The sequence below is a fragment of the Leptidea sinapis genome, chromosome 21, assembly GCF_905404315.1.
Source record: "Leptidea sinapis chromosome 21, ilLepSina1.1, whole genome shotgun sequence".
Lineage (NCBI taxonomy): Eukaryota > Metazoa > Arthropoda > Insecta > Lepidoptera > Pieridae > Leptidea > Leptidea sinapis.
The window spans coordinates 457,501-469,882 of record NC_066285.1 but is presented as its reverse complement, the minus strand read 5'-3'; the positions used below and the strand labels follow the sequence as shown (position 1 = coordinate 469,882).

Here is a 12,382-nt window from a genome sequence, read left to right as displayed (position 1 = left end):
GAGTATTAGTTTTAGTCATATCCGAATCCATAGTGCTACGGGAGTACAAAAATATGTTTTATAATGTGTGCAAATCTTGTGAATAGAAGTATCAGCAGCTACGCCTACGAGGGTGTCAACAAAATGTAAGGAGGCGAGTCACGATCTCACCAATCTTAATGAAGCGAGGCGGGGCTGCGCTCGCGCATTGATTACTGTAACTTACTTGCTTGTAAGTACGCTTCTCGCGACGACGACCTCTTCTTGTCTTATGCGCTCCTGGTAACTCGCGTAATTGATTTAAGAATTTTGAACGATATATTCGTTTATTTTAAACACAAATATAATAAATTTTAACACGTCTGCACCATGCAACTGGCGTAATTGATTAAATGATTTTGTACGAAATATAATTTAAACAGAAATGTAATAAATGATCTTGTTACACGTCTGCACCGCGCAGTGGTCCGGGGGGAAGAGGTAGCTCGTGCTCTAAATGAATGATACAGCAAAAAACAGTGTAAATTTGCGTTATCCTTGATGTGACAGATCACAGTAAGACGGTGAAGGCACGTGTCTGGTTTCTCCGATAACAACAATTCAGAAATGATAGCACCTGTGGGTATTTGTCCAACATTGGTCGACTCGTCGCACACTCCTATTTAAAGGCTCCTTCTTTTTTATGGAATAGCAGGACAACTCTCTTGCAATACCAGAGGAATCACAAGAGCGTTGCCGGCCTTTAAGGAAGGTGTACGCGCTTATTTTGAAGGTACCCCTGTCGTATCGTCCCGGAAACACCGCACAAGGAAGCTCATTCCACAGCTTTTTCTCACTTATTCATTCAGGCACCGCTTTTATTAACCCTCACTCTAAATCGTGCTTTAACCAGGCCTGTCTCACTCCCCGTATATGTGTCGAAATCGTAAATACATGAGGCGACCTCTACAGAGTAGGCCAGCCAGTAGTGACTTACGGTGAGCAGTGACGCACGCGCGAGCCTTGTTGTCACCAACTTCGCAGATCCGACTGATATTGAAAAAATGGTGAAACATATATAAAGCAAAGCATATAAAAGGTCATTGCGATCCAAATTTAAATTTTTAAACTTCCTAAAGGCACTGAAACTATCTAATTTAAAGTTATAATCATGATTACCATTCATGATAGCTACCTATTTATTTCCTTTAAATTAAGTAGGTTTGACTATGTCGTGGTCTTCCAAAGCATATATCTGCAACTAATGTAGGTTTGAAAACGAAAGAATATTAATTTAAAATTACGATTACATACATAGAAAAAACTGAGCTATTTTCATAAGATATACGAGTACTTAGTAGTAAGTACGACTACTAAAGGTAAGTTACAGTTTTAGGTAAAGAAGTCAACTCTAATGTCGTCAGATGAGGTGAGTCACGTGATAGAAAGAGAGGGAACTTCTAGGTGAATAAAAATGTAGGTTAGTAGCGCTGTGCGATCTGAATTACACCTTATTCTATAACCGCAAGAGTCCCTATTTCTTTAATTGAATTTGCAGAGTGAGACTTCCGTACTTGTACTATTGTATATTCTTTGCTTTTACGTTCCGTGAGAGTGTTGGGCGAGTGCGCTCGCAGTATATGAAGTACCATGCCGCCTGCCGCTGAACCATTACATACATACACTGCCGTGCGCCGGGAAATGAACGTTTTACGAAACGTGAAGTCATTGGACGTTCATTAGTTATATAGCCTGGCCATTAGTTCTGTAGCAAATAAATATTAATTTTTTATGACGTTATCTTAATTAAACGTAGGTACCCAAAATGTATTTTTTTTAGTAATCTCGGCAATAAATAAAAAATAATTCCAATCGAAATGACTACCATTGGCTTAATGCAGTCTGAATCTATCTGGCCACGAATCTATGCATTTAAAGATTGTTTCCGTAGGTAATTTAGCCACAACTTCCTGTAGATGTTTCGCCTTCGAAAAAAAAAACGTTTAAAAAAACCGACAAACAAGTATACTTTAAGAGACCCCGCAAACTGCAGACTTTCGATCGGCCGATAGTTTGGTTGTGTTCGGCTGTTAAGTGCGCAGACTGGCCCGACTAAACAGTTGGGTCTGTGATGTGTGCGTACACTAGACAACTATCGGCCGACAGTTTTAGGGACGATTCGCTATTAGTTTTAAATCGGCTATTGATGAGTCGGCCGACTAAACAATCGGTGGTGTGCGCGCCTAGAAGAGCGCTGTACTGATTTAACAGTCGGCCGATAGTTTGCTGACGGTTCAGTTTGAAGGCAATCGTGTAGCCCATCAAACTTTTTTGTCGGCCAATACCGAATCGTTATAATGTGCGCACTCTCATACATCTTCATACTGATTAAGAAACCAACCAAACTATCGGCCGATCAAAAGTCTGCAGTTTGCGGGGTCTCTAAAAGTCTTCTTTATGTGGGAGGTTTTTCTGAATAATGTTGAGTGAGCTACGGACTACGCAGGATGTCATCTCATACAGTAGCGGCAAATTCAAATTCACCTCCCTGGGAGACTGTTTGGGAGCAGCTGAGATATGCGGTTTTGGAGTTTCAGGTATAATTTACCACTCCAGGTTTATTCTTGGCCGTTTTTGCTTTATCATAAGGGGAGAAGCGGATGTACACACTCTCAGACATGTTGACTCCTCATTGGTCCCTATCCAGAATGGTTTGTTTTTGGTCTTCTGGGATTCCCAGGATGAAGTGGACCACCTTATCCTTGGAACACATCTATTCTTAGTTCTCATCTACCGTCATGTCATAACATAATGAAGTCTTTTACATTCGATGAAATAAAAATTGAAATATAGTTATTAACTATAGGCGTGTCCATAGGTTAACTAACCACTGTAGTAAGAGATGTTCGATAAGTGATTCAAGAATATTAAAGTCTAGATGTAATATTGATCAATATCGTTGAATTTATGCAAGAGAAATATCCGCACACTTAGCGTTTGCTCTATCGATATTTCATTACGAGGTTTCAATAACAATCCCATTTGCGTATTCATATCCAACTCGCTGCTATTGAATTGCACGTAGTTATAATGATTTGTGCAGTAAAGTTTCATACACGTTCCTATAATGACGTCATCTGATTAACCAGGGCCCTATTTACCTCTGCTAGCTTTTTACATTTTTATTATTTGGTGCAAGCACTCTTATTTTGTATTTTTGATGCGAATACTTCTTTATGCGTGCTTTATTTTGTGGGTATTCGATAATAGTAATATTGACATACTTTTTAGGGTTCCAAAGCCGAATGGCAAAGAGACAGAAACCTTATGGATTCGTCATGTCTGTCTGTCTGGCTGTCCGTCCGAATGCCACAGCCACTTTTTTCCAAAACTATAAGTGTTGAAACTTGATAAGAAGATGTATTATGTGAACCGCAGTAAGATTTTCACATAAAAATAGAAAAAAAAAACAATAAATTTTGCGGGTTTCCCAAATTTATTTTCATCAAACCCATACCTGTAGTACAGTACCATCTATTGATAGGTCTTCAAAAATGATATTGAAGTTTCTAATATATTCTTTTTTCTAAACTTAATAGTAGTTTGCGCGAGAGACACTTCTAAAGTGTGTACTTCTAAAATAAGAGAATGATAAAACTAAACAAAATACCATGCAAACTTCCACCGAAAATTGGTTGGAACGAGATCAGGTAAGTAGTTTTTTTTAATACGTCATAAACCGCAATTTACCCTTCTTTCAATCAACTGAAATATAAAAAAATACAGTATTATTATGTTACTTGGGCGATTATATTTTATTATTCATGGGCGAATCCGACTCGCACTGCATTGGCCGCTTTTTACACAAATTATTTTGCACCGATCTAGACATATCTAGCTTGTAATATGGGTACAGCACAACGATATATTTAACGATAATTATATTTTACCATACATAAATCTATACTTATAATAAAACTGTACAGATCGAATTTCTGTACAAATAAAATAAATGCTCAAAACAGAGTAAGGATGTAAGAGAAATAGAACAAGTCCCGATTTTTTCAAATTTTTTTACTTCTTTGTCTGTTTGTAGGGTGTAATCTCTGAATTTGTTAGACCGATTTAGTTGAAATTGCATGGTGGTGTACCTTACATACCCGGTCAACATCTTATCTACTTTTTATTCCGGAGAATTAAAAAGTATCCGTGGGACAGTTAAAAACCTCTTCTTTCTTAAATAGCATAGTACACAACAACGTATGCACATATATTGCTTGTGTGCGTGTGTATGTCACTGAACTCCTCCTAGACGACTGGACAGATTTTGATGAATTTATTTGTGTGAGTTCAAGGGGATTCGGGAATGGTTTAGATTCACAAAAAAACTACCTTCTAAACGGCTGGACCGATTTTGTTTCTTTCAGTGAATTTGAGATTGGTTTAGATTCTCAATTCCGTCCACATAATACAATTCTCCTGCTCATGTGTATGTTAGTGAACTCCTCCTAACGGCTGGACCGATTTTTTAAATTTAAGACGTGTGTACAGGACAACGTCTGTCGGGTCCTCTAGTAATTTAATAAAATTTGTCAGGTTGATACCTTTTTTATATTACCTTTTTTATACCTTTATTACTGGTCAACATACTAGATACTCGGAAACAAACATTTTCACTTCTTAAAGGATTAAAACGCATGCACCTTATTGTAAGTGCACTTTTTAGATAAGGTATTAAGGGGGGATTACTTCTCCTTGAAAATGTGCTCCTGCAAAGGTCCGGCTAAATCAATAAATTAAAAAAATGTAACTTTCACTGAAATACTTTATGTAAAAGTGCAGATACAATTACACGCGTCTTAAACTATTAAAAGGATTCTATTTAAATATGTAACACTCGCGTTAATCAAAGAGAATACAACAAATATTTTCATCATAATATCTTGCACCCAGATCCACTCCAGATCATTTGGTAGAGTTACTAATCACTGGGCTATATGGTTGTCATTTAATGAGGCTGAGCTGTCACAATCGGCTATATAACGCTCGTTTCGGTAAAGTAGCAAAATATACCAGAGTTATTTTTTGCTCAATTACAATTATTTTTAATGTAAATGCTTTTTATGAATATACACATATAATATTTTAATACATTAGAAAGGGGACAGTGCTCTGTGAACGGCTGGATCACTTTACGTTGTGTAGAGACGTCGCTTCATTGTGTGTCTTCTACCACGTTTATCACGGAGAGCTGTTTAACCTGATTCCTGCCGCCAAATTCCACCTTCGCACGACACGCCACAAGTTAGGATATCATCCTCACCATCTGGATTTGTGGCGGTCCTCCACAGTGCAGGATCAGTTTCAGGGAGTTTCTTCCACGTACTACAAAGTGCCTTCCTAGTGCGGTGTTCCCGGGACGATACGACATGGGTACCTTCAAAAAAGCGCGTACACCTTCCTTAAAGGCCGGCAACGTTCCTGTAACTCCTTTGGTGTTGCAAGAGAATGTGGGTGGTGGTGATCACTTAAAGCCAGGTGACCCGTACGCTCTTTTGTCGTCCTATTCCATAAAAAAGGGGAAATGGGTCACCTGATGTAATGAAAGACTCAGCCGCCCTTAGACATCTCACAACACAAGAGATGGGAATTTGATTTATGAAGTCTCTTGACCAGACCCTTGCTCTTGATATTCTCGCCTATATCGACCTTCCCGAAAACTTTTTCCAAAGCCATTTAAAGATATTAGGTCGACAATACAAACTATAACTACATAGTCCGCGTGCACCAATTTTTGCGGGGTTACGGGCGTGGCGCTATGTCGCAATCGAAATTAACCAATCATAGTGCTTCCCGCTAAAAAGCGGTATGACTCGCCTTTATAATTTCGCTTTTGTAATTGTGTTACAGCACCATTTCTCATGATTTGGTAGCATTTTATAAACAAAATTACATTCTTTGTATTATTTATATTAATTATGTAAACCAAGTTATCGGTCATAGGTAATATTACCGAGAGTTTTGGTTTGGAATACATGCCCGAAAATTACATTACAAATCGGGAAAATCCAAATTTCTTTTGTCATATTTCCTCTCGTGTTACTCTTTCTGTGTTTGAATGCCGACTGAACGTGCATCAAACATTATACTGTTAGTAGGGGTCACTAGACCGCTGCGTGGCTCAAGGCGAAAGCTTAGCGGCCGAGTTATTGTTGATCCATCCCTTTAAATTTCCTTTAGCCTGGTCGGATTTTGTACACCCGGTCCATCGGACGGTTCGCACCAATTGTTTCCCTGTCGTACTCGGTACGTTGCGGACGATAATAATAATAATAATCTTGTGGGATGGACGATGCGACATACCATTGAATATCATACCATGATCATGTGTTTAGGCTATTTGACTTTTTGTATCCCCTCTACTCAACCGCCAAAACATTCACCTTTCAAAGCCCCGTTGTCTATATTAAACTTTATATTTGTAATATCGATGATTTTTCCTTCTACAGATTTTGTTCTGTAGTAGAAATAGATTGACTTTTAATCGGACGTTGTCTCAATCTTTCTTCCTTCGTTATCAAATATTAAAAAATGAAAAAGAAAATAAGAAAAAAATATTAAGAGTAAAAAGTATCACACGTAAAAATACTGTAATAACATTCCAGCCACGAAACTCGCTCAGAGCTGAGCAAGATGCGGTTTAGCATAATAACAAAGAGGCTAAATGAAAATGAACTGACAGAAGACAATTATACAACCTCTGATGAACCTAATGAGTGCATTTGTATATAAAGTAAAGTATGCATTTATTCATGACAACACAAAACATATATACATAGTAAAATTAACAAATAAAAAATACGACGTCATGAAAAGGACACCCGCTCAGCATTTTTGGAATTGATTTCCAACACTGATTTTCAGTAGGTACCTACCAAGTCAATCATAACAGTATCAAAGTAAGTCTCCAGGACTGCATGTATCTTGTATTACTTATAAAGAATAAAATTACAAATGTTTATAAAGTAAACCCACTTAAAAAACTGTTTTGTGTTGGTTACTATGTGATAGAAATAAAACAGGAAAAAGTTTTTATTCGTTCGAAAATGTTTCTGGCAGGTTATAATTTAAAACTGCCGTTCGTTCCAAATTCAAATTTAAGTATGACGCTGGTTTAGCAAAACGAATTTTAAATTTATCCGAACTCCTTATAGTTATTGTCAATCTAATATTTTAATTACTTTTTGGCGATTATTGTTGATTGCTTGTTGGTCTTCTTTCGCGTTTCGCGTTTCCTTCGCGTTTTAAACTAGACATTAGCGGTATTTCAGCACAATTGAGAAAAGTTAAACTTATTTTTATACAAAATGACATAAAAACGAACATAAGTACATCAGCTAATACAAAAGAAATCTATATTGTAAATTTCAAGGTATCTATTTGCCTCAATATTTATATAAAAGCTCCTTTTATACGGCTTTCTATTTTCCAATGTATACAACATTGAATACGACAGCGGAGAGTGGACGCAAACGAAAATAAATCATTTTGTAAAGCCAACAATATAACGTTCTTGAGTGTTCCGACCAAATATTAATACCTTCTATAATATGTTGTGGACTAATTTGACATTACACATAATGCCCGGGTATTTCGAAACTTAAATTGAAAATAATGTGTAAACTTAAATTGGACTTAACAAGGTAAAGTCCAATTTACTATTTGTTCCTGAAAAACGTTCCAAGCCACAAACATCACATTTTAAGGAATTCGTGTTTAGAATTTAATAAATATTAGTGTTTTCCATACATGTGGGTTGGGCTACTAAGTCATGAAGTCATTTAAAGAGTGACAGTAGGCCTGACATTTTTTGTCAGTCCGTTAATATGAATCATGTGATCAGTTTTGTGTTCTTAACTCAATTTCAAAATGATTGTGGCTTGGAACGTTTTTCTGGAATTACATCCAATTAAAAATTGTTAACACTAATGATTTATGATAATTATTTTGCATGATGAAATTCTTAATAAATAATTCTAATTGCTGATAGTTCATTGTAAATAGTAAATAATATTCGTAAATAACATGAAAATGATGTTACATTGATAATAGTTAAATAAGCACACTGTAAATTTAAATTAATTACAAAAAACGAATAATAAACAAATAATGGATAAATGTACTAATAATGTAAGGAATGAATAAAGTTATTTTTATTTATTTATTATAATTTATTTATTTATTTGAAAACGAGACCATTAAAATATAGCTATGGAAATAATTTAAATGGAGCGGGCATTATGCATAATGTATTTTATTTATCGTGCAGAGCCTTCACTTTCATCTTCAGATCTTCTCATCAGCTCTGCGGATATATCCCAGTACACTAGATGATGATGCACTATCTTTTTGATGCACTGCACGCTACAGTGTATACCATCTCTTTTTCATCCATATCGGTAGATATACCCAATATCTATGTGTTACAATATTTCACCCTATATATTTTATCCCATAGTTACGTAAAGGCAATTTGTGCATAAGTTTGCATTTTGGTATGGTCCGTCTACAACAGGTACAGACACCAATTAGTTTCGCTCGGAGTCTGTTTTAGGAAATGAAATGACTTTCGCGGTCAGCACTCATTTTATTAAAAAAAATATTTATTAAATAAATGTAATTATGGATTACAAATGTATTTTTGCCAAATCAACGAGAAAATGACATTTTATGTTGCGGACAATCTTTCTGAAGTTTGGAGTAAAATTGGTGCACACTGTTGATATTAAATCCTGGAGATGTCCATGAGTAAGTCGAGATAGAAATTTATTCTTCATGAAGTTCATATTCGAAAATGCTGTTAGCCCGTTACTTCGCCCGGCCGTTTTCGAATTGACGTCAACAATGCGGGGTATACATTTTTTAACCGACTTCGAAAAAGGAGGAGGACCTTAAAACTTTCGACTGTGTGAACCGATTTTGATAATTCTTTTTTTATTTGAAAGCTGATGCTTCCCGTGTAATTTAGTCCAGATCAGCTGACAATGGCATCCATGAGAAAACCGTAAAAGTCTTAAATTTGCTATACGTACGTATAGCAGAGTGGATGATAAATTTACGAATAACTCAATATAGCGCCAACCGATTTCGATGACTCTTTTTTTTAGGAAAGGATCTACTTCAAAGACAGTTTGGTGAGAGTTTGGTTAAGAATTTCTTGTCTGTAATCAAATTGCAAAGCGCTAACGTTCATTTCTGCATTGAAAAATTTAGTATATCTACACATATGTAGACAAATTGTTAGTATGTGTACTTCAAATTCACTAAAAATAAAAACATAAAAATACAAAAAAACAACCGGCTTCATAAACACTATTTTAAAACAATAGATATAATACACACTTAATAATATAGAATAAAAATAATTGCGTATTTTTATAAAATCTTATTAATTAATCTAATTCTAGTTACGATTATTGTTATTTTTAAAGTCGGTATCATCCACAATAGGTTTGTAACTACATACATAACATACATACATACAGTTATAGGTGAGATGTGCTTGAGTCGTGAGGAGGCGAGAGGCGAGAGCGGGTCACGGCGGAAGGATACCGATTCGAAAAATAACAATAATCGTAACTAGAATTAGATTAATTAATTAGATTGTATAAAAATACGCAATTATTTTTATACTTTTTAGTGCATATTATATCTATTGTTATGAAATAGTGTTTTTGAAGTCGGTTGTTTTTGAAGTTATACTTCTTTTGGCGCGATGGAGAAAATGATGAGAGTGAATTTTTACGATGCGCGCGCACACCGACACCTGAATTTTGCATCGTGAAGTTAGTTCTAGGTGGCATGAAAATCGATAACTTTGTTCAAGTTGTATATTCTAGTGTTGTATATTTAGAACACGTATTTCGTAACAGTACAATTACACAATGTGAATATATAAATATAATTTTGGTGTTTTTATTAAATCAATTTCATATACGACGGTGATAGTATTTACTAATAATTTATTAGTATATCTATATATATTGAATATTAGTGATAAAACTGATTTGAATAAACTGTTTTGAGTGCATTTATAGATTTGTGGTTAATTGTCGGTATGTATAATTTATTTACATCGTCAATTATTAGGTACATTATCTAAAAATTTTTTTTTTCGTTTTGTTTTATTTCTAGTATATTAACAAATTTTATGTATAAATAAAAAAAAAAAAATTAAAAACCTGAAATGCTGAGTGTTTATACTATCTTTGATCTTAACTATTTGTTAAAATTTGATTTATTTTTCCATCCATACGCTAAAGAAGCATAACTTCTAACGCGTGTACATAAGTACACACACTCTTTTTGTTAATTTTTTGTTATTAAATTACCTAGTTTACAGTGTAAGTTGCTGTGTTCTCGCGGTCCGCAGTAAATGGGTCGGCCGCGGCGCTCCGGTTGCGGACCGCGGTTGCCATTTGATGACCCCTGGTCTGCAACAATCAAACTATTATTTCATATGTCTGGTATTCTTGCAATGAACTGTTGTACTCATACCTACCTTCTAGTCTTATATAGCCTAACGCAACATCCATACTAATCCATGCATATTAGCATCTAATCTGATTCAATGTAGTTTACACCAAGGGCGCAGTGAGCTTTGATGGTGTCTTAAATGAAACTTTTATCATTAAATAGCTATCACATATTGGCACTTACTGCCTACCTAAATACTGACGAGTAATAAGAAGTCTTACTATCTATTTGTTTGAAGTGGTAGTAGATTAAATGTTTATTGGAGCATAAATGGGTGCTTTTTTAGTGGAAGAGAGAGCAACAAATGAGCGTACGGGTCACCTTATGTTAAGTAATCGTACAGGAGCGTTGCCGGCCTTTAAGGAAGCCGTAAGCGCTTTTTTTGAAGGTACCCACGTCACATCGTCCTGGAAACACCGCTCGAGTAAGCTCATTCCATAGTTTGTTTGTGGTGCATTGTCTTGAAATATTTATGACTTAATTATTACTTCTTTGAATAAAACTATGTCAGTGAGAGTAGCACAAAGTTGGTTTACGTGGGCTCATGTGTATGTTAGTGAACACATTCTTACGGCTGGACCGATTTTTAAAATTTAAGACGTGTACAGGACAACGTCTGTCGTGTCCGCTAATCTTATATATAAAATTCTCGTGTCACAATGTTAGTTACCTTACTCCTCCGAAACAGCTTTACTGATTTTTACCAAATTTTGTATGCATACACAGTAGGTCTGAGAATCGGCTAATATCTTTTTTCACCACAAACATTTTTTTAAATTTGTGTTAATATCTTGTTAATTTGACGACTCATATAGCCCAGTGGTTAGTCGTATAATAAAAGTTACAACGTCACAAAGTTAAAACAAGAATAATTGTTATAAATTCTTAATTTAGCTTAATTCATCAAGCGACGAATTATCTATATATAATATAGTTCCTGTTCCTGTGCATTAGATTATAGTTTTGTTTTTGTCAATTCGCAATTCGGTCCTCCATTCAAGTAAGTGAGATATCCGTCCGGGGAGACCGGCAGGAAGCGCCGCGCTCCTCGCGCTAGGCGGTACTCGCTATTGAGGAATCGACCGTACCCGCTATTGGGGCCGACCGTACTCGCCTCTGGGGCCGACCGAAATCATGATATTATTATGTTATTATTATTATTATTATTATTATAATATTATGTTGGTGGTGTGTGGTTTGGCTGTTGTTTGTTTGCACACACACAACTCTGCTCGGCGACGATGCGTCCTCGGAAGAATCACCTGGCGTAGGTCTGAGTCTTAACAGATCGCAGCACGACGCTGCTCTACCCCAGAGCACAACACCGCGCCAGGAACGTAAGTCGTCTACAGACTATTCCGAGCCCCGACATCGAACTGAGGTAAATTCGAAACTTCGACGCCGTGGTGCACGTGTTAATACCGCTCGCACCGTTCGTCGCGTTCCAAATGGGCTTCGACGACGCGTCTTACGAATAAAACGCGACTAGTAAAGTCACATTGCTTAGAGCCTCCCGACACTCGGGGCTTCACAGTGAGTATATCCTTGCCGGATTCAGCTAGGCTGGCTTCGGCCTTAGAGGCGTTCAGGCATAATCCCGCGAATGGTAGCTTCGCACCACCGGCCGCTCGGCCGAGTACATGAACCAAATGTCCGAAACTGCGGTTCCTCTCGTACTGAGCAGTATTACTATCGCAACGACACGCCATCAGGAGGGTAAAACTAACCTGTCTCACGACGGTCTAAGCCCAGCTCACGTTCCCTTTTGATGGGTGAACAATCCAACGCTTGGCGAATTTTACTTCGCAATGATAGGAAGAGCCGACATCGAAAGATCAAAAAGCAACGTCGCTATGAACGCTTGGCCGCCACAAGCCAGTTATCCCTG

At 36.6% G+C, this 12,382-nt stretch overlaps 2 long non-coding RNA genes across 2 annotated transcripts in view; one reads left to right on the top strand and one right to left on the bottom strand.

Annotated features, from left to right (window-relative positions):
- Window positions 1–12,382, top strand: part of LOC126970499 (uncharacterized) — a 64,245-nt gene that overhangs the window by 50,397 nt on the left and 1,466 nt on the right. The gene's annotated exons all lie outside the window — the stretch shown is intronic.
- The window catches only part of LOC126970498 (uncharacterized), a 9,418-nt gene continuing 8,882 nt past the window's right edge, over window positions 11,847–12,382 (bottom strand). Inside the window, exon 2 of the long non-coding RNA XR_007730649.1 lies at window positions 11,847–12,382. This exon is cut by the window's right edge and continues 18 nt beyond it. This is a non-coding gene — a long non-coding RNA (uncharacterized LOC126970498).